Source organism: Rhineura floridana, chromosome 3 (genome assembly GCF_030035675.1).
Source record: "Rhineura floridana isolate rRhiFlo1 chromosome 3, rRhiFlo1.hap2, whole genome shotgun sequence".
Classification (NCBI taxonomy): Eukaryota; Metazoa; Chordata; class Lepidosauria; order Squamata; family Rhineuridae; genus Rhineura; species Rhineura floridana.
In genome coordinates, this window is record NC_084482.1 from 47379048 (window position 1) to 47397719 (window position 18672).

Genomic DNA, 18672 nt, shown 5'->3' on the forward strand with positions numbered 1-18672 from the left:
TGAAAATGGATCCACTGAAAGCTTCTTGACAGTAAGAGAATCTTGCAAAAGAGATTTTTTTTCCTGCCAATGTGGCATGAGGGGCTTCTGCCAGAGAGGGAAAATGGTTGTACTACTAAAGATGCCATCCATTGTTCTTTGAACAAGCATAATGCAAGTCAGGGTGACATCATCACGATTAGGTTTGTGTTGTCAAAGTAGTTAGAAGATAAATTTATACTCTGGTGGGCTGTGAAGACCTGGCTGCCAATCAAGAAAGTTACTTGGGGAACAATCTACACAGAACGTTTCAACCCCTAATAACATTGTGAAAGGCACAAATCTCAGATTGGTGCAAATGGTCATAAATTCATTTAATTCAAGGGAAATGTAACCCCTGTGCAAAAGGCCATTTGAGGGTAGAGCAGAGCTGAATAAAAAATTTTAGCGTAAGTGGATAGTTTTAAGTCTTACAAAAAGAATTAAGGACAGGATGTGGGTGTACGGTACCCTCTGGGTTGTAAACAATTTAAGGAAAGGAGTGCTTAAAGTGAGTTGGTATTAAGAGAGGGCAGATAATAAGTCTATTTAGTGGAGGCCAAAAGGGTTTATGTGTCAGACATAATTGTTGGACAAGGCTGCATTTGTCAAGAGATTTACTCTGATGTCTATTGTTTTGCTGTGCAATGCCAATACTTATATTAAAGACTGATGTCAGAGAATTTGCACCCATTTGCGGCTGTTCTATAGTAGTAAATGTTAAGGGCCTAGCTCTCTGGCATTCATCTTATCCACCAGAATTTCTGTTTAGCAAAAGCTAATGTGTCTAATTAGGGCACCCAGTGCCTTACCATTAAAGACAGGATTTTTTCAATAGACTTCTGTTGAGGGCCATTGAAATCTAGGTAAAGCTGAAATCAATTTGCACAAACATGCTGCTCCAAAAATCTGCTTTGCAAATTTTGATAAGTATTTTCTAAATAATCTCCAAACATTTTCTCTACCCGATACTCAATGATACTTTATTCCAGTATTGATATCTGACTACTGATATTTTGCAGTATTTTGTAGTTGACATGCCATGTTGTCTGATATTTGATACTTGTGACAGCTGATATGCAACAGACATAGCATCTGCATGTCTTCCACAGAATTCTGCATTTTGCAGAGGTGTCTGGGACATGTTCTATAGCGCACATTCAGTTCACTTGGGGAAGTGGTGCTTTATCATGAACTGAGAATGTATTTTAGAACACACTCATCATTCCGCTGTGCCTGCACATTGAAGGAAAAGATCAGTAATGGTGTTCAACCTGTCTTTCATCAGCTCTTCTCACTGAGAAATCTGTGATAATGGGATTTAACATTTGCTACCTGACAGTTTAAGAGATATTGCATTATTCTTCATAATATCTGTCAAAATATAAAAAGACAGTGTCAATAAAACATTTGAATGTTTAGTTTTCAGATGTCACATTCAAAATGTGAATTTGAATTTTGCTTCAAAATTCTTTATTTAATAATCTAGGTGGCAAAACTTTCTGAATTTCTCACTATCAATTTTTCAGATATCCACTTACTACATTCCCTTCCTTCAAGGAGCTTATAAGGGTGCACATGCACCCCTCTCACATTTTATCCTCACAATAACCCAATGAGGTTGGTTAGAATGAGAGATACTGACAGGCTTCGGGGTAACCAAGTTACCTTGATGGCTGGGTGAGGATTTGAGCTTCAGCCTCTCCAATCCTATTCCAAAACTCTGTCTATTGCCCTCCAGTAAATGATCATCTGTCTTCTTTACATATGATCCTATACCTGTGCCCTCAAAAACATATGCTGCTTTTTAGTAGCATCTGGAGACCAGGTGAAAGCAAATGGCTCAAAACTGAACACACAGTCCTGTGTGTTGCAGTGGGCAGTATCCAACTAATATGTTCTGTCACTGCAAGGATTTCCGATTGTACAGCAGAATTTTCCCATCTCTCCGTTCTCAATCCATAGCCTTCCCAAATATGCTCTGGATGATTGAGAGAACCCCTAAAATAGGCACAGAGGGAGGAGTTCTCCTGTGCAAACAGAAATCCTTGCACTGACAATGTGTATGTATGTGAGAGACACTATTTGACCTTAGTTGATAATGACATTACTGTAGTTTATTTATTTATTTATTATTATTTATTAGTTAGGAGGAGGTTTCAGTATTGAGCCCTTAGCTTAGCAATAAAGTGCATGTTTTGCTTACATAAGGACCCAGGCTCACATCTCTGGTTCAAAAGATCTCAGGTGGCCAAGCTGGGAAAGGCCCGAGGCCCCTGGGCCCCCCCTGCAATCAGAGTAGACATTATTGGGCTAGATGGACCTTAGCATCAAGAAGTATATACATATGAGAGAACCATTGTCACATGGCCATGTAGTGCATCTTATGGCAGATGCTGGCTTTTTAAAAAGCTTGTCGATGTGATATCTCCCACTGCAACCATCAAACCTGCAGAGAATGTTACTCAGGACTTCTAAGGTGAACTTTACGTGAGGATGGGAGGTTGGGGGGGTCTGTAGTTTTTGCTGCTATACTTAACAAATTCTGGTTAAGTACTTACCTGTACACAATTTATGATTAAATAAATAAATGAAATGTACAACCTGCCTCATGTTGGAATGGTAGTGACAACATGGGTAGAATTTTTGGTAGCTTGCTTCCTTTCAGTCCAAAGCATAGTGTAAGAAGTTATTTTGGGCTCATGGCCATGGGTTAAGAAAGTAGCAAGTTTATTTTAACTTTTTATTTCATTTTCAGAAAAAAAGTTACATTATCTATCTATGTGGGATAAATTAGGAAACAAACTGAGCAGGGATGCCGTGAATATCCATATGAAATCTGTTCCCAGTCTGGAAACTGCATCTCCATTGTTATGGTTAACAGTATTCTTAGCAGGTTGAAAAAATATTATATTTAGATCCATGAGGGGGGAAATGGGCAGTAGTTGTGCATGGCATGTCCAACGCATGGCATGTGACATAAACAATTGGGCATGCAAAACAAGCAAATAATGTTTCAAACATGCACCATATGACTTAGAACTCTGTTCTTTTAAATGAGGACTATGACATGAAATTAAGCCCATTGCAGCTAATAATATGGATACCATGATTAAAATCTACATTGGGAAGACATCAGACCCACTTTGTAGATAAGGAACCTGAATATATATGAGTAGGAAGGAAGAAAAATGGTTCAAGTTTTGCACACCATTAAAAGAGAGCTGCTTAAATAATAAACAACAGTTGCCAAGTATCACCAAACAAATGCATTGGATTGAATCCATTTATGTCAATCTGTTTTCAGAACAACATTTGAGGCAGTGACCACATCCACTAACAGAAGATTTCCCCTTTCTACTGCAGCCCCCTATGTCCCCCCCCAAATCTGTTTCAGAGGGTTATAGAACCTTTCAGAACAGCATGGAAAGTAACAAAAGTCCTTCCTCTTCCTTTAGTAGAGAGCTTTGCTAGATCAAAGATTCCTCTGCAAGGGAAGAAGCATTAAATATACAACCCATGGTGATTTAGCCTGCTGTCTTTCCCCCTCTTTTCTCTGATTCTGGATACTAAGGACAAAATACTTGCTACGGAGATTATTCCAAACTGAATCTGAATCTGACTCTTCTTAGTTGGTTTTTGGCTTCTGCTTTGAAAAAGCTTTTGTGGACTACCTTCTGCCTCCGGCTCTTAATAGCATGCCATAGCATGGGATTATTTACGTTCCTGAATGAACATTAGTCTTACAGCAGTTTACACGAGACCAGAATCCAACCCCATAGCCCTTTATATTTAAATGGATATCTTTTTCCCCCCACTGTTGCCTTCAAGTTATATGATCTCCTACTTAAGATGCATGGAAGCCGGGATGCTGCAGACTTCCTCGAGGTTCCTCAAGGGCTAAAGCTAAAACCTAATTATACCTATTTGGTTAGACAGACTGCTCTACCTTTTTTGTCCACTTTTTTTTTTGGTGGCTAATATTGCCTCCTTCCCATTTTTTTCTACATGCCAAAAAATCTCCTGAAGAGAAAATAGAGATTGTTTTACTTTTGCCTTAAAGGGCTCCTTGTCTTCATTGCCTTATTAAATAACCACACCAGAATATCTAATATTCCGTGGACAGCCCTGATGGAAATGAAGCATAACATTGGTGGAAGGAGCAGGTTTCATGTACACCGTTGTCCCTAATTTGGTACTCAGCCAACAAAAAGTTTGCACTGACCAACTTGAGGTCTGCCACAGAGCTCTCTGCATTTTAAGATGTTATACCTAAAATAACTGGACACTGTCCTTCCCAATGTGATTGGGCCCTACTCAGTGATCCAAAATTGACTGTTTTCACTAAGGATGGAGGATAAATTTGAATCAGTTTGCATTTAAAGCTGAATCTATCAAATTTGTACTTTCCGAAGCAATATGAGAACCAAAACACACCCATCCTTCAAAATTCACACTTCTCTGAATTTTGTGATGCGTTTTTCCAACCAAACAATGAAAAATATATTATAGGAAAGTGCATAAAATGAATATATTTGTGAAAATAACATACAAAATGGATTATATTGAGAGAAATTGTTTTTAAAAATGTGTACATTAGTCAAAACTGCATACAAAAATGGGTTTGTTGAGATAAATTCACACTAAGATGCTGAAGAATGTTCATGAGGATTTTTTTTAAAAAAAAACTGCAGAAATGTAGAGAACTGAATTTAAGGTTTGAAAAATGAGATAACCAAAACTGACAGATCCTTCCATCCCTAGTTTTCAACCCAGCTATCCTTTTCCCAATGTCATTTTAATAATACATTGAAACTGGGGATGGGTGAGAAAGTTAGTTTGCGTTCAAAGCTAAATCTATCAAATCTGCGCAACATGAGAGCCAAGACACAGCCATCCTTCAGAATATGCACTTATCAGAATGTTGTGATACAGTTCTCCATCGAAGCTACAGTTTGCAAAAATGCATATATTAGGGGAAAGTGTGCATAAAAATGAATATGGTAGTGGAAATAACATATAAAATGCATTACATTAGGTGACATTGTTTTAAAAATGTGTACATTAGTCAAAACTGTTTAGTAGGAGTATTCTCATTAAGCTGAGCAATTTTCATGATTTCTTTTTTTAAAAAATCGCAAATTGCTGCTGAAGTGTGAAGAACTGAAGACTAGAAAAATGAGAAACTGAGAGAACAGAAATTGACAGATCCTCCCATCCTTAACTGAGACATCTGCAGGATGACTGGCATTTTCACTTTGGCAGCCCTTATGCAAGGTGGCTTGTCTGTCCTTTCAATATATTGTTCAAGAGAAATGCTTCAGGCTTTTTAGGTGACCATGATATGGATAAAGTAGACGAGAGGATTTTTTCCCCTCATGTAATTGATTGGCAGAAGACTCGGAACAGAGAAGAGGAAGTAATTCTTCACACATTATGCACAGAGATGTTTGAGGAATTTAATCTCTGCAAATTCTGATATGAAGTGATCTGATCCTGCCTTCCTCTGCCTTGCAGACTAATGAGCAAATTGGAACTCAGTTATTTATTGGAATTTCACACTTTTCACATTCTCCAACGCAGTTCTTGGTTCAAACATATATATCAAAATATGTTTATGTGTGCATATATGTCTCAGGGGCCATGGGAAGCATCAGATCTCACTCTCTGAGGGTGGAGACAGAGCTCTTGGAAAGGGAGGTGTGATGCTGAAAAGGAAAAAGCCAAAAGGGGATGTGCTGGAGGTGGCTTGATAGCATACTATGGCAGGCCAGAGGAAGGGTTGGATCCAATACCTTCCCTGTCCCCTAACATATTCCCAAACCAGGAGATAAATTATACCAGCCCTGGAGTTGGCATAGTTCAGTCCTATTTGTTTACCTCCCATTGTTTCCAATAGGAGGGAAATAGTTATTCTGGGAGGAAGGGGGAGAGATGGGGAAGGATGGGGAAGTGCAAGAGTGCTCTTTTGCTCTCACTTTCACCATACCAGTGAGAGTCCAGCAGGGCACTGGATGAGGTTCAACCATTTTTAGTCTCCCCTTCTCTGCTGTGATCTTAGAGATGTGACTTTAAATGCATGCTTACATGAAATTTTCATTTAAAAAAAACAGGTTATTGAGGAAACAGTATGAGGAAGGCTTATAGGTGAACCCATGCAAAAATTACACAGAACAGGAACAGATTGATTAATATGTCCCTAGACACACAATTAGCTTATGGAATTCACTGACATAAGATGTGGTAGTGGCTGTAAAGAGAGAATAGACAGACTAATCAGGATAGAACTATCAATGGCCCCTGAATACTAGTTGTTGGAGGGGTGGGGGAGGAACAGTGAGGCAAAGGCTGTTGACTTATTGCCCTTCTCGCGGAGTTTCAAGAGACATATAGCTGGCCACTGCTAGACTAAATGGACCTTAGATCTGCCCCAGCAAGGAAACTCATAGGTAGTAGATAGTCTTATTGCTAGGCCAAAATGAAAAACACCCTGAATCAGCTTTTGTCTTCTTCTTGTTTCATGAGATGTGCAAGGAAATATTCCCAGCCTTTTCCATATTAGCAAAAGGAATATTAGCCTATCAGGTTGTTACCTAGAAACCTTCAACTTACCCCTTCTCAAATGTCATACTTACACTTTGGTTCATTCCCCACCCTGTAAGCTTATGTCTGACGAGTCTACTTCATGCCCATCCAACTAAAGGTACCCATGCTGCAGACTCATGAAGTCTTGGCCATGAAATTCTGATTCTGGAAGGGAAGAAAGTTTAAAGGCTGGAGCAGGGGTGTGTGTGTGGGGATTACTTCCTTTCTGTTAAAACATCTCCTACCTGAGGCACCAGCATCCTGTTCAACTCTCAGATCCAGAAACAGCAAACTCAATCTAGCTGTGGCAGGCAAAGGCTGAAATGGAATGCCAGCAGCAGGCTGGGACTCCCAAACCGCATTCTCCTGGAAATAAGACGAGACCTGGAGAAACGACACCAGCCAAAAGCCAAGCATTTTCACCCAGTTTGTTTAAAAGTACTTTCAATTTGTCTGTGCATGCCGGCAATGTTTAATATATCACTCTAATATTTTTTTCCTACAAATCATTACTAAAAGTTCAATAAAAATGTGTCTGTGGTATTCTTAGATTCTCTTTTTCTGGATCTGGGTGTCCTAATTACGTCATCTGCTGGGAGGAATGTGGAGACCAACCAAACCACAATTTTGCTTGACACTGTTGAGAATGAGTTCTTATCCATTATATGATTTGTTCTTTCTGGTTTTTAAAAAAGCCACATTGGAGAAAAGGAGCAGTACTCATCCAGAGAATTCACTTAATATGGTCAAAGGCAAATGATCAAAAGAGGAGTGTGTAGCAGTTAGGGTTGGGGGACAAATTCAATTCAGTGTGCATTTAAAGGTGAACCTACCTAATTAACACTTTCCAAAACAATATGTGAACTGAAACACAGCTATCCTTTAACATTCACACTTCTCTGAATTTTCCATTGCAGTTCCCCAGCCAAGTAATGTGTACAAAATGCACATACTTAGGGTAAAGTGTGCATATAAATGCACATATAAAAATCAACTCATTTGAAATGTGGTGCTGGAGGAGCGCTTTGCGCACACCATGGACTGCAGAAAAGACAAATAATTGGGTGTCAGAACAAATTAAACCAGAACTATCACTAGAAGCTAAAATGATGAAACTGAGGTTATCATACTTTGGACACATCATGAGAAGACCTGATTCACTAGAAAAGACCATAATGCTGGGAAAAACAGAAGGGAGCAGAAAAAGGGGAAGACCAAACAAGAGATGGATTGATTCCATAAAAGAAGCCACAGACCTGAATTTACAAGATCTGAACAGAGTGGTTCATGACAGATGCTCTTGGAGGTCGCTGATTCATAGGGTTGCCATAAGTCATAATCAACTTGAAGGCACATAACAACAAATCAGTAGAAGGCTAGAGAAGGGAAACTTGGCAAATTACATTAATAGCAAGTGTACATATTATAGATATATGTGAGCATGCAATTCTTTTCACTGCTGTTTTGAGAAGAGGCAAACTTTATTTGTAACATCCACCACCATCACCCTGTAACAGAATTAAATTAGAGGGAAATGTACTACAGCAATTATTACGAATAATATAAAGTGTTCCTATAAACACACAGTGACTTTTGAAATTGTCCCTTGTTTGCATCACTGTGCCACAAGCCTATGAAGATTATACTGTATTAACAAATTACTGTCTGTCCTTGAAGCAACAAAATCATGTTGCAAGTTGACAGTCACTCTGATATTCTTATTTGTCTCATTTTTATCCCATCTGCAAAAATAAATAAATGGGAACACAAGATCACATTTTGTAACAGAAAAAAAGGAGGGAACGTTGGTCTGTGGCAGAGTACAAGTCTTGCATGCACTGTGTTCCGTCACTAATTAACAAAAGAAAGTCTCAGGTGGGAGGGATGGGAAAGATCCATGATGACCTTAAAGAGCAGTTGCCACTTAAAATAGGAAAAACTGGATTACCAGACTGCAAATTTCCATGTTGGGGTACAAGCTATGTTTGTGGAGGAGCTGTTACGTCAAAGGCTCCTAGCTGTTACGTCAAAGGCTCCTAGCCATGATGGCTATAGTCTACCTCCACTGTCGGAGAATGTTGGGGATCAAAAGTGGAGAGAGTGAAGTTGCACCCAGGCCTTACTTGTGGACTTCCCATAGCCATCTGGTTGGCCACTGAGAGAACACTGTGACAAGAACTGTTCACAGTATTCTTTGATGAGACTTAGTCACAATGAACTTTTCCCTGGATTGTAGCCAATATGTAAAACATCCTTGTCCATCCAACTGTCCTGTTAATGAACTGCCCCCACTGAACATTGTATGTATCTGATACTATATGATTGTACCATTGGAGGCCTGCCTTCATCCTGTATGCCAGCCTTCCCCAACTGGGTGCCCTCCTGATGTTGTGGGACTACACAACAGCTCCCATCATCCCTGACAATTAGGCTGAGTCAGGTTGATGGGAGTCATAGTCCCAAGCATCAGTAGGGCACCAGAATGGGGAAGGGTGCTCAATGCAATATGAACATAAATTTAGCCCAATTTAATATTGATGGTGTCTGTCTGACTGCTGTTTCCTTTTGGGAATCTCAGGGGAGTTAACTCATGACACTAGGACAAATGAGATTGCCAAAAAACATGAACAAGTTGATGAACCTTGTCACTTGATGCATTTGGAGAGCCTGAAGTGGGTCTGACTGTGAGGTATGGAAAATGACATTTATATTGTACATGGAAGCCCCCCTTTTTTTCCAGTGATGGAACAGTTTAAATTTACTTTTTTAAACATGAAAAAGGCCTTCTATTTCATGGGAAGTATTTTTGCACTTTTTGTATACCCGCTAGGTCCATTTCATTTGTTTAAACACACTTTCTAACAGCATACTTTATATATATATTCCAAAAGAATAAAAATGCTAAAAATATCAATGTGGTGTTTGGGAGAATGTAGGCAGGTAGATAGGTTGGGGACAAGAATGATCATGGGCCCTCGCACTGGTGTGTGTTGCATTTTATGCCAACTATAGCACATTCATGATTAACATGGGGATTACCCTTATGCATACATAGCTCTCTTTCCCTCCCTCCCCAATGCAAAGGCCTACACTCACATGCAAGGGTGATGTGAATATGTGTCTGATTGAAAGAGAGATCATATAGGCGTGTACAAGAGGCCTATTGGGCACAAGCATTGCTTTATTGCTAATTAAAGCATTTTCTTCAGCAAGGTGTTACCGCTATTAGCCTTGAAGCAATTTTATGCTCCATTGGTAGGATATGCTTCAGCCATTCTTGGTGTAGTCATTGCTTTGGAACATGGCCAGCAAAGTTAATTTCCACACAGAACACTCTCCATTATTCACTCCCCTGGAAAAGTCCTCAGAGGTGGGCCCAGCTGAAGTTTACTCAGAGAGAGCAAGCCTCAATATCATCTGCCATTCTGGCAACCAAAGTATGCATTTATTACTGACATTTGCTTGCCATGGCTGCGTGTTGTGCCATATGTGCATCATTATGTCATGAAGGTTGCCTGCATCTGGGAAATTTGTTGCTTCTTTTCCCATCTCAGAGCAATTTTTTTTTTCAATTTGTGAAACAAATATGTGTGCTCAGCATTTTATCCAGCTGGGCTGAAGATGAAAAATCACAGTCTTCTGATAAGCAGATACTGGGACTACAGAGGAAACACAATGGATTCAGAGAATCCCACTTCTTCGGTAAAGGGGGATCAATGCTAGGGTACCTTCACAGCCAGCCTTGGGATGAGGCCAAACTGGGAGAACACATTGTGAGCAACGTTAAGAACATAGGAAGCCGCTTTATGACAAGTTAGACCATTGGTCTATCTGGGTCAGTATTGCCTTCACTGACTGGCATCGGCTCTCCAAGGTTTCTGGCAGGGAGTCTCTCCCAGCCTGTCCTGGAGATGAACCTGGGGCCTTCTGCGTGCAAAGCAGATGCTCTACTACGGAGCTACATCCCTTCCCAATTGGTTGGTGTGGGGTGGAGCCATGCTGAGCATGAAGCATTTATTCTTTTTGCCACCCTCTATGAATCTTCACAGAAGCCATTCACCCTGTGCTTTCAGTGCAAGAATAGCTGGTAGCTAAGGGGCTGAGAAGGACTAAACTAGAATTTTGTTAGATATATAGTAGGCAGCTGTGCATCTACTTTTTTCTTGCTTAATTGCAGACATAGGATGATCCTTATCAGGAAGGCAGCTCATGGAAAGGGACACTTATCTCTTCCCTTCCAGTGTACTTGGAATGCCCCTACACAGAAGTGCAGTTAGGAGTCTCAGGAAAAAGCCATGTGTGTATGTCATCTCCATTGTGATTCCAGGGGGAGTGTACAGAGATAAGCTTCCATTTTCCATGTGCTCCCTTCCCAATAAGGATCATCTCCCTAGTCCCGCAATAAAGAAAATGCTAGAAATAGAGCTGCAGGCTACTTACTACTCTATACTGTAGCACTAATAATAATAATAATAATAATAATAGTTTATTTATACCCCGCCTTTTGGCCAAAGGCCTTCAAGGCAGCTTACAAAAAACACAAATATAAAATATAGTACAAAAATGCATCAATAAAACAATACAAAATACAATCTGCAAAAGTTAAATAACAATACACATAATGGCTCTTAATAACATAACTCCAGGGCTAACGTCAGGGTAGAAGGTCAAGACTCAACTCCCACATGGATCTTTATACCACCATTTTGACCTGGATTAACAATAGGAAGATCGGAGGGGGCAGATCTGACCTGGGAGCATCCACCAGTTCTTAAAAATACAAAAGCTACCATTCAACAATGAATGAGTGCAGACAAGGATAGATGTGGGGGGAGATGGAGGGGTAAATGTATTTGCATGCATATATAAACTGACTAATACTTTGAGGAGGAAACAAGATGTTGCTCTGTTTAATAAATTTTCAGTGAATAATGGTTTCTGTTGGTAAGGGCCCACTCACAGGGAAGCTCAATGGAGACTCACTTCTGGAGGCCAGAAGTCTGCAGCGGGGATGAGGAGGCTCAAAATCAGTGCACCAACAGTCATATTTTAATCTTATGCTTCCTTTCTCCACTGATCTCAGGGCAATGTACCTGAGGGTTATCTCATTTTATTCCCACAACTGCCCACTACTCTATGAGGTAGATTGAGTAGGACACAGAAATTGACTGGACTAAGATGACCCATAGTGAAGGAACAATCAGTAGAGGCTGGTCCAAATGGTCACTGCCCCAACAACCTCAGCCAGCCTCCTCCTATTTGCTTGCCTGCCTTTTTACTTACTTCTTACCAGGAGGTGGCACTGGCTGGCAGCCTTCTCTTCCTTAGTCTCAGTGTTGCCTTTACAGAACTCAGCAGGGAGGAGAGGAGACAAAACCAGAATCAGTTGGCTCTGCAAGCCATTGGCTCTGGCTCCACCTACCACTGGCCACCTTCATCTTCATCTATCTATCATTTTAATTCATTTGTATGTATTTTAATGTTTTAATTACCTTAACATTAGGTAGTGCTATTATGTATTTTGTATTTTTATATCTTGCGATTTTTGGTGATTATTGTTATTACTGTATGTTGTTCACCGCCCAGGGAGCCATTGGCTAAGGGCGGTTTATAAATGAAATAAAATAAAATAAATAAATATCCACCTTGATCTATTGTTGGCTTCCCTGCCTTCTGCCCTGCTAGTTCCTGATAAGCACCAGCCTCCACTGGGAACAATTACTGTGCAGTGGCATCTAAAGAGATCAATAGGTTAGTCACACAATGCTAGGGCAGTAGATTCCAAAGAGGAGTGTTGATGAAGAACCAGAGTTGCAGTCAAGGCTTTCAGACTCAGGGCTGGGAAAAATAACTTTTGGTGGGCTTGCCTGTTTTACACATCCAAGGGGCTTGGGGTGGGAATGAAAACACTTGAAAAGTGTGGGCACATGGGATGAGAGGAGATAGTAACATGCTTTAGGCTCATTATCCATTAGGCAGGCAAGGGGGAGGTTGCAATGTGGCTCATCTCAGCCAGTTTCCACAGAACTTAGAGCATTCCTGCAAATCTCCTATGTTTCATGTTAATAAAGTCATGGCCCAAGTTAACCCAATATACACATCTTTATTCCAGAAGTGGCTGCAAAGAGAATATCTTTATCTTTTTGTACACCGCCCAGAGAGCCTTCGGGCTTAGGGCGGTATATAAATTAAATTAAATAAAAAATAAATAAATAAATATCTTTGGAGTTGTAAAATGTACAAATTAGACAGTCTAGTGAGTTTTACACTTTTGAAAACATTTTAGAACAAATATTTGTATGATTTGCATCATGTAAGCAGTACAGAAATCTGCAAGCAAATGCATGAAGAAAATCCACACAGTGTGGCATGGAAGAATCGGCATGGGATCAGCAGTTCAGTTAGGCTGCAAAGCAGAGGGAGAGAAGAAAAGGAGTATCCCACCACCTCTGTTGACAGACCATCTGCCTTTGGACTTCCTCCAACTTTTACCTAACTGTTTCCATCTCAGCTGCTTATTGAGCATTTAAGAACTATTGCCTGAGCTTGTTTTTTTCCTCCTCCCTCCCCATCTGCTTTTCCTTGTGTGTCCTTGTAATCCTAAGGGTAGGGATGGTCTTAGTGCTGCTTTTTGTAAGCCACTCTGGGAGCCTTTTCAGCTAAAGAGAAGGGTAAAAAAAAAACTTTGAATAAGTGAATAAATGTCATGAAAATAAAACATAAGAAAAAATTGAGGGTTTAAAAAATCACACGCAAATTGAAACCAAATCAGAAACATCTTTGCCTTTGCAACCGAAAGAGGAAAAAGAGCAGCCTCAAGACAAGGAGCCTCCCTGACAGCCAAGATGACTGACAAATTCTTGTGGTTTTCTCCAAAAGTCAAACCAAAATCCAGCCACCAGCCAAGCTCAGCTCTGGCAATTCTGCACTGCCTGGAAATGAGTGCAATCATATCCTAATAGCTATTTGGATAATTGTTCATAAGAGCAATCTGCCAACCAATGCTGGACATGAGTCTTTATTACAAATATAGCATGCTGTCTAATCTGGAATATATTAAGATGTTATTTCTGTAGCTACTTTTTCCCAACCTTTAAAGAATGGTGAAACCATTTATCAGCCATCAAGGAGAAAGGTTGTACATATTGTATTTCTAGGCCAGATTGTTTGGCGGGGGTTGGGGTAGAATTAAGTAGTCTTAAGCAAAAATGTTCCTGAACATACACGACAGTTTTGGTTCTTCATTACACCATCCAGGAAGCAGTTGGGAAAGAAACCATCCAGAAAGAAAGAAATCTCCTTCCACTTTTGTGCCAATATTTTAATGTTGTATTTCCAAATTGTTGTAACCCGCCCTGGGCCCTTTGAGTGAAGGACAGGTTAACAACAACAACAACAACAGAACAAGAAGAAGTTGTGTTAGTTAAGCTTCTTAAGAATCCCTGTAGATGAGAATGGATTTAAGATCTAGAATTTAGACTAAAACTCTTAGCTGACCCTTTCACAAGGTGCCCACCCTTTCCCTCCACTGTACCTGCAAAATGTGATGCAGGCTCTCAATTCAGAGGCCAGAACATGCAAGAGCCCAATGCTTGTAATCTCCTCCCACGTGCACTCATACACTAGAGATGGAAAGATCTGTCAATTTCAGTTTTCTCAGTTTCTCATTTTTCCAAATTTTTCTGCAGCAATTTGTTTTTTTTAAAAAAAATCCTCATGAAAATTCTCCAGCACGTTAGTGTGAGTTTCTCCTAATAAACACATTTTGTATGCAGTTTTGACTATGTACACATTTTTGCAAGCAATTTCTCGTGATATAATGTATATTTGCTATTGCATCGCAAAATTCAGATAAGTGTGAATTTTGAAGGATAGCTGTGCTTCAGATCTGATATTGTTTCGGAAAGTGTAAATTTGATAGATTTGGCTTGAAATGTGAACTGAATCAAATTTCTCCCTCATCCCTATCCCCCCACACTTCTATTTAGAGAGAGTTGTCCCACTAAACTGTAGCTATAAAAAACTATATCCAGAAAACCATTCAGGCCATGGATGCGCAGTTAATTTCTCAAGAAAAATATATATGGGAGGCATATTTGCTTATGCAAGTGTATTGGAGGGATGTGTGTGGAGGAGGATGAAGAAGAGATGATGCATGAGGCGTTGTGAGTAGGAAAGGGAAACAGGAATGGGAGAAAATATGGAAGAACAGGAGCTGACAAGGATGCAGTTTTATTGCCTTTTAGCTTCATTTATACCCTCTCTGGAATCTCTGACATTATCATATACTGGTATCAAGTAATTATCAGAGAGGGCTTCTGCACCTTTAACAGCAGCATGGCAGCAGGGAGACATACAACAGGAATGGCCTCTTCCATCCTAATATACTGCAGGGATAGGAAGAATTGGCCCTTCTGTTCAAAACAGGAGTGCTGTATAGTATGGAGCAGGGCTTTCAGTGTGGCTGCCCCTGTTCTATTGAATAGAACCCCTGTCAATATATGACCAGTGCCCACAATCTGTACTTTATGCACTAAATTGAAGACATTTTTAACAGGATTTTCCAGTTGGATGAAAATCCCTCTGCCTTAGGTGCTCATTATATATTGTTTTTAAATTATTTTTGAAGTGTTTTAAACACTATATTTGCTGCTTTTATAGTATGTCTTTTAATCCTAGGGAGTGTAGTTTGTGAAGGATGCTGAGAGTTTTTAGGAGACACCTACGCCCCTCACAGAGCTACAGTTCTCAGAGTGGTTTAACAGTCAGACCCTCTTCCCAGAGAACTCTGGAAATTGTAGCTCTGTGAGTGGAAGAGGAGTCTCCTGACAACTCTTAGCACCCTTCAAAAACTACACTTCCCAGGATTCTTTGGGGGAAGCCATGAAGTGGAAGAATAGTGGAATAAATTTATGGTGTGAATGTGGCCAAGATGGAAGTAGTTAGTATATCCAGGAATTGGATTCCAGCTGGTCCTGGTCAGGGCTTGTCCTCCCCCTAAAGGAGCAGATGCATAATTCAATAGTCCTTCTTGACACACATTACACCTGTATGGTCAGTTGTTAGGAATGTTTTTGCCAAAGTTGAAGCCAGCTGTGGCCTTCCTGGAGAATGCTGATCTGGCCAATGAAGACCAATATGATCCCAGGAAGAAATGTTTGATGAATCTAGTCTTTTATGAATTCTAACGTGAACAGACACAATCCGCACATCCCAGGCTAATGTGTGGATCAAAACTTACTTATCCGCTGGATTTATATTTCCTGAATAAGCTGTACTTTTCCCTCTTCCTTATCAATTAGCTTTTACCATAGTAGCAGTCTTTTCTTTTTTGCCTTAAAATTCCTGGTAGGCTTGTTGCTCTCAGCCAGTCTGGGGGGGGGGGTGTCTAGTCGTCTCTGTTCCCTGGCTTCCAGGATCCATGGATAGTTTGATAGTTTACTGATTTTATAATGATACTATTAGCTACTCCGTGGACCCCATAAGTGATGAAAGCTATGAGGAATGCATTTTCTTACTGATTGATACATAAATATTTGAGCATTACACTTATCAAATATGTTGTAGCTACATTTAACAGCTGATAATATTGCTTTCAAACACAATGTAATATTTTGACTTTCATTTCTGATCTTTCACTGTTATCTGATGCTGGTGTTTGATCCTATTCATTGAATGACTGGTTCGGAAGCTAAATGCTACTGGTCTAAATGTTTGATTCTCATATGAATGTTTTTAGTGGCTCCATTGAAAAGTATTTTGCTTGAGGTGACTGTAAGTGATATAAAACCTATTTACTGATCTGTGATAGCTGTTTCATACATGCAAACACTTGATAATGAAGTCACAAAATGGATGTATGACTGAGCCAGTCCCTAAAGAGAATCTGTATTCCCCAATTAAGGGGGGAATTTGCTGGAGGTCGTACTGATGTTGAGCCCAGGTTTTATGTCAAAAATCAGTGCACGCAATCAGTGCGTGGAAGTCAGTGTTATGGAAATATGCAGAGTAACTCAGTGGTCTGAGCTTGGAATGTGCCAGTATGTGTATTTACCTTAGAAGTGGGCTTTTACCCTGCATTTAAATCACTGAGACTTAAGACTTAGTAAAATAAGAAAAAGCTACTTTATTTATAGAAATGCATAGTAGAAAGGAAAGGCATACTTAGCTCTAAGTTGGAGGCGCAATGCTCAGACAAAAATGTCTCCTCTCTCCTCAGAGAGTCAAAGAAGAAGACAAAGGAAGGAGAGGCAGGTCAGCTTCCCTGAGCATATCAGTTTACAACGGAAGGAAGTTAGGTAGAGAAGAGGACAGGTAAAGGTAGGCAAGCCTAGCCAACTGGAGGACCCTAACTCTATTTTTCTTCTGGAATACAAACAAAAGAACCCCAACAGGAATTGCTTTTGCCCCACTTCCAACAGTCAGAAGGGGGTGTGGCAAAAGTGATCCCACTCTTTTCCCACCCCATGCATTAGTCATCTCCAGAGTTAAGGTCATCTGGGTGGGCCTCAGTATTTTCAGAAGTGATGGGAGACATTTTTATTCAGGCAAATATTCTGAGGCTAGTAATGAATTATGTAAATATATAAATGATACAACTTATTTAGTTAACTGCCTTAATTCTTTCATTTAGCTTTTTTCTCGTCTTAAAAAAAAAAAAACTCTGGGGGTTCAGAACGGAAAAACTGGCATGTGTTTGACAGACATTAATTGTCTTTGGCTGCTGTCTGAGCAAACAGGTACAAGGTGCAGGCCTTGCTTTGCTTCTACGTCTGTTTTACTCCCCACAGAAGTCATGCAAGTGAATCAATAACCCCTGTGTTTTCTGACCATGCCTAGCAAAGGTAGTGCACAGAGAAAATACTCTTCTATTTATACCTAGAACTTAATGAAGTGAAATTATCACAGCCTGACAGGCACTGAGTGTTGTAACTCTGAGGCACGGCTTGGCTAAGAAAAGTTTGCAGCCTGTTCTTATTACATTTTTAAAAGTGAAATCCAATCCCTTAATCATTTCCAATTTACATATTCATAGTCTTCACTCCTCTAATTCACTCTAAAAGATGGCTGACTGAGTCAATATTATCCCTCAAGGCCCCCTGATTAATTTCAAATGAGTTAAACAAACCGACTGGCCACTTTAACATGATTGTATTTTACAGAGGTAAATGTATTTTTACCTGTAGCAGCAGTGCTTTGTCCCCTGTGGCCTTCCCATTCTGCTCTCTTGGGGCTCATACACTGTTAAATGAAGTGTTACAAATTTGAATTTTATCTTGGAGTTCTAAAGGCTAATCTTACTTTTCAGCCTGGAAATCCATCTTGCTTTCATTTTACTGCCCAAGTAAAAGTAACTGTGCAGAGCAACGACACAGAGACGTTTCTAATCTGAACATAAATTACTCTACTTATGTTCTGTTTAAATTTTAAAATCCCTTGAGTGGGATGAGTCTTGACATTTTCCAAAAGTACCAAGATACACTATTCTCTTTGCTTTCCAATAAAACAGAAAGAAAAACAGGCAACAGAAGCTTTGATTTAATAATGCATAATTAATTATAATGCATAATGCATAATTAATAATAATGATTTAATAGCAGCTACCCTTGGGTAAATTTGCTAAAATATGAAAGAAACTGATCAGTCTGGTTCAAAACCAAGCAGGTGGCAACTCTCCTTGAATTAGACTCTATCATCAATGGGAATTGTTCCTTACCATTGGTTCCCAAGGAGTGCCACAACTAACAAGGGACAACTTGAAAAAATTGCTTCCCACTAACATTTCCTCTGTGAAATCTTGAAGTTGAATGCACTCTGTCTGATATACATATCTGAAGTCAAGAAACCACTTCTCTTCAGCTAGTATTCCTGTTTTAGGCAATAGCGGGAAATGCCCATTTTGGATCACTGGCCTATGTTATTTTGTAAAGTACAATATCATGAGTAGAGTTTCTGCAGATAGTCTCTCCTACAGTATCAATAGAAATTTGGAAACAATACTCAATACAAGGAAGAAAGGCCAAAGGACAGTCTCACACAGAGGAATTTGAGGGGACTTGGTATCGCTTT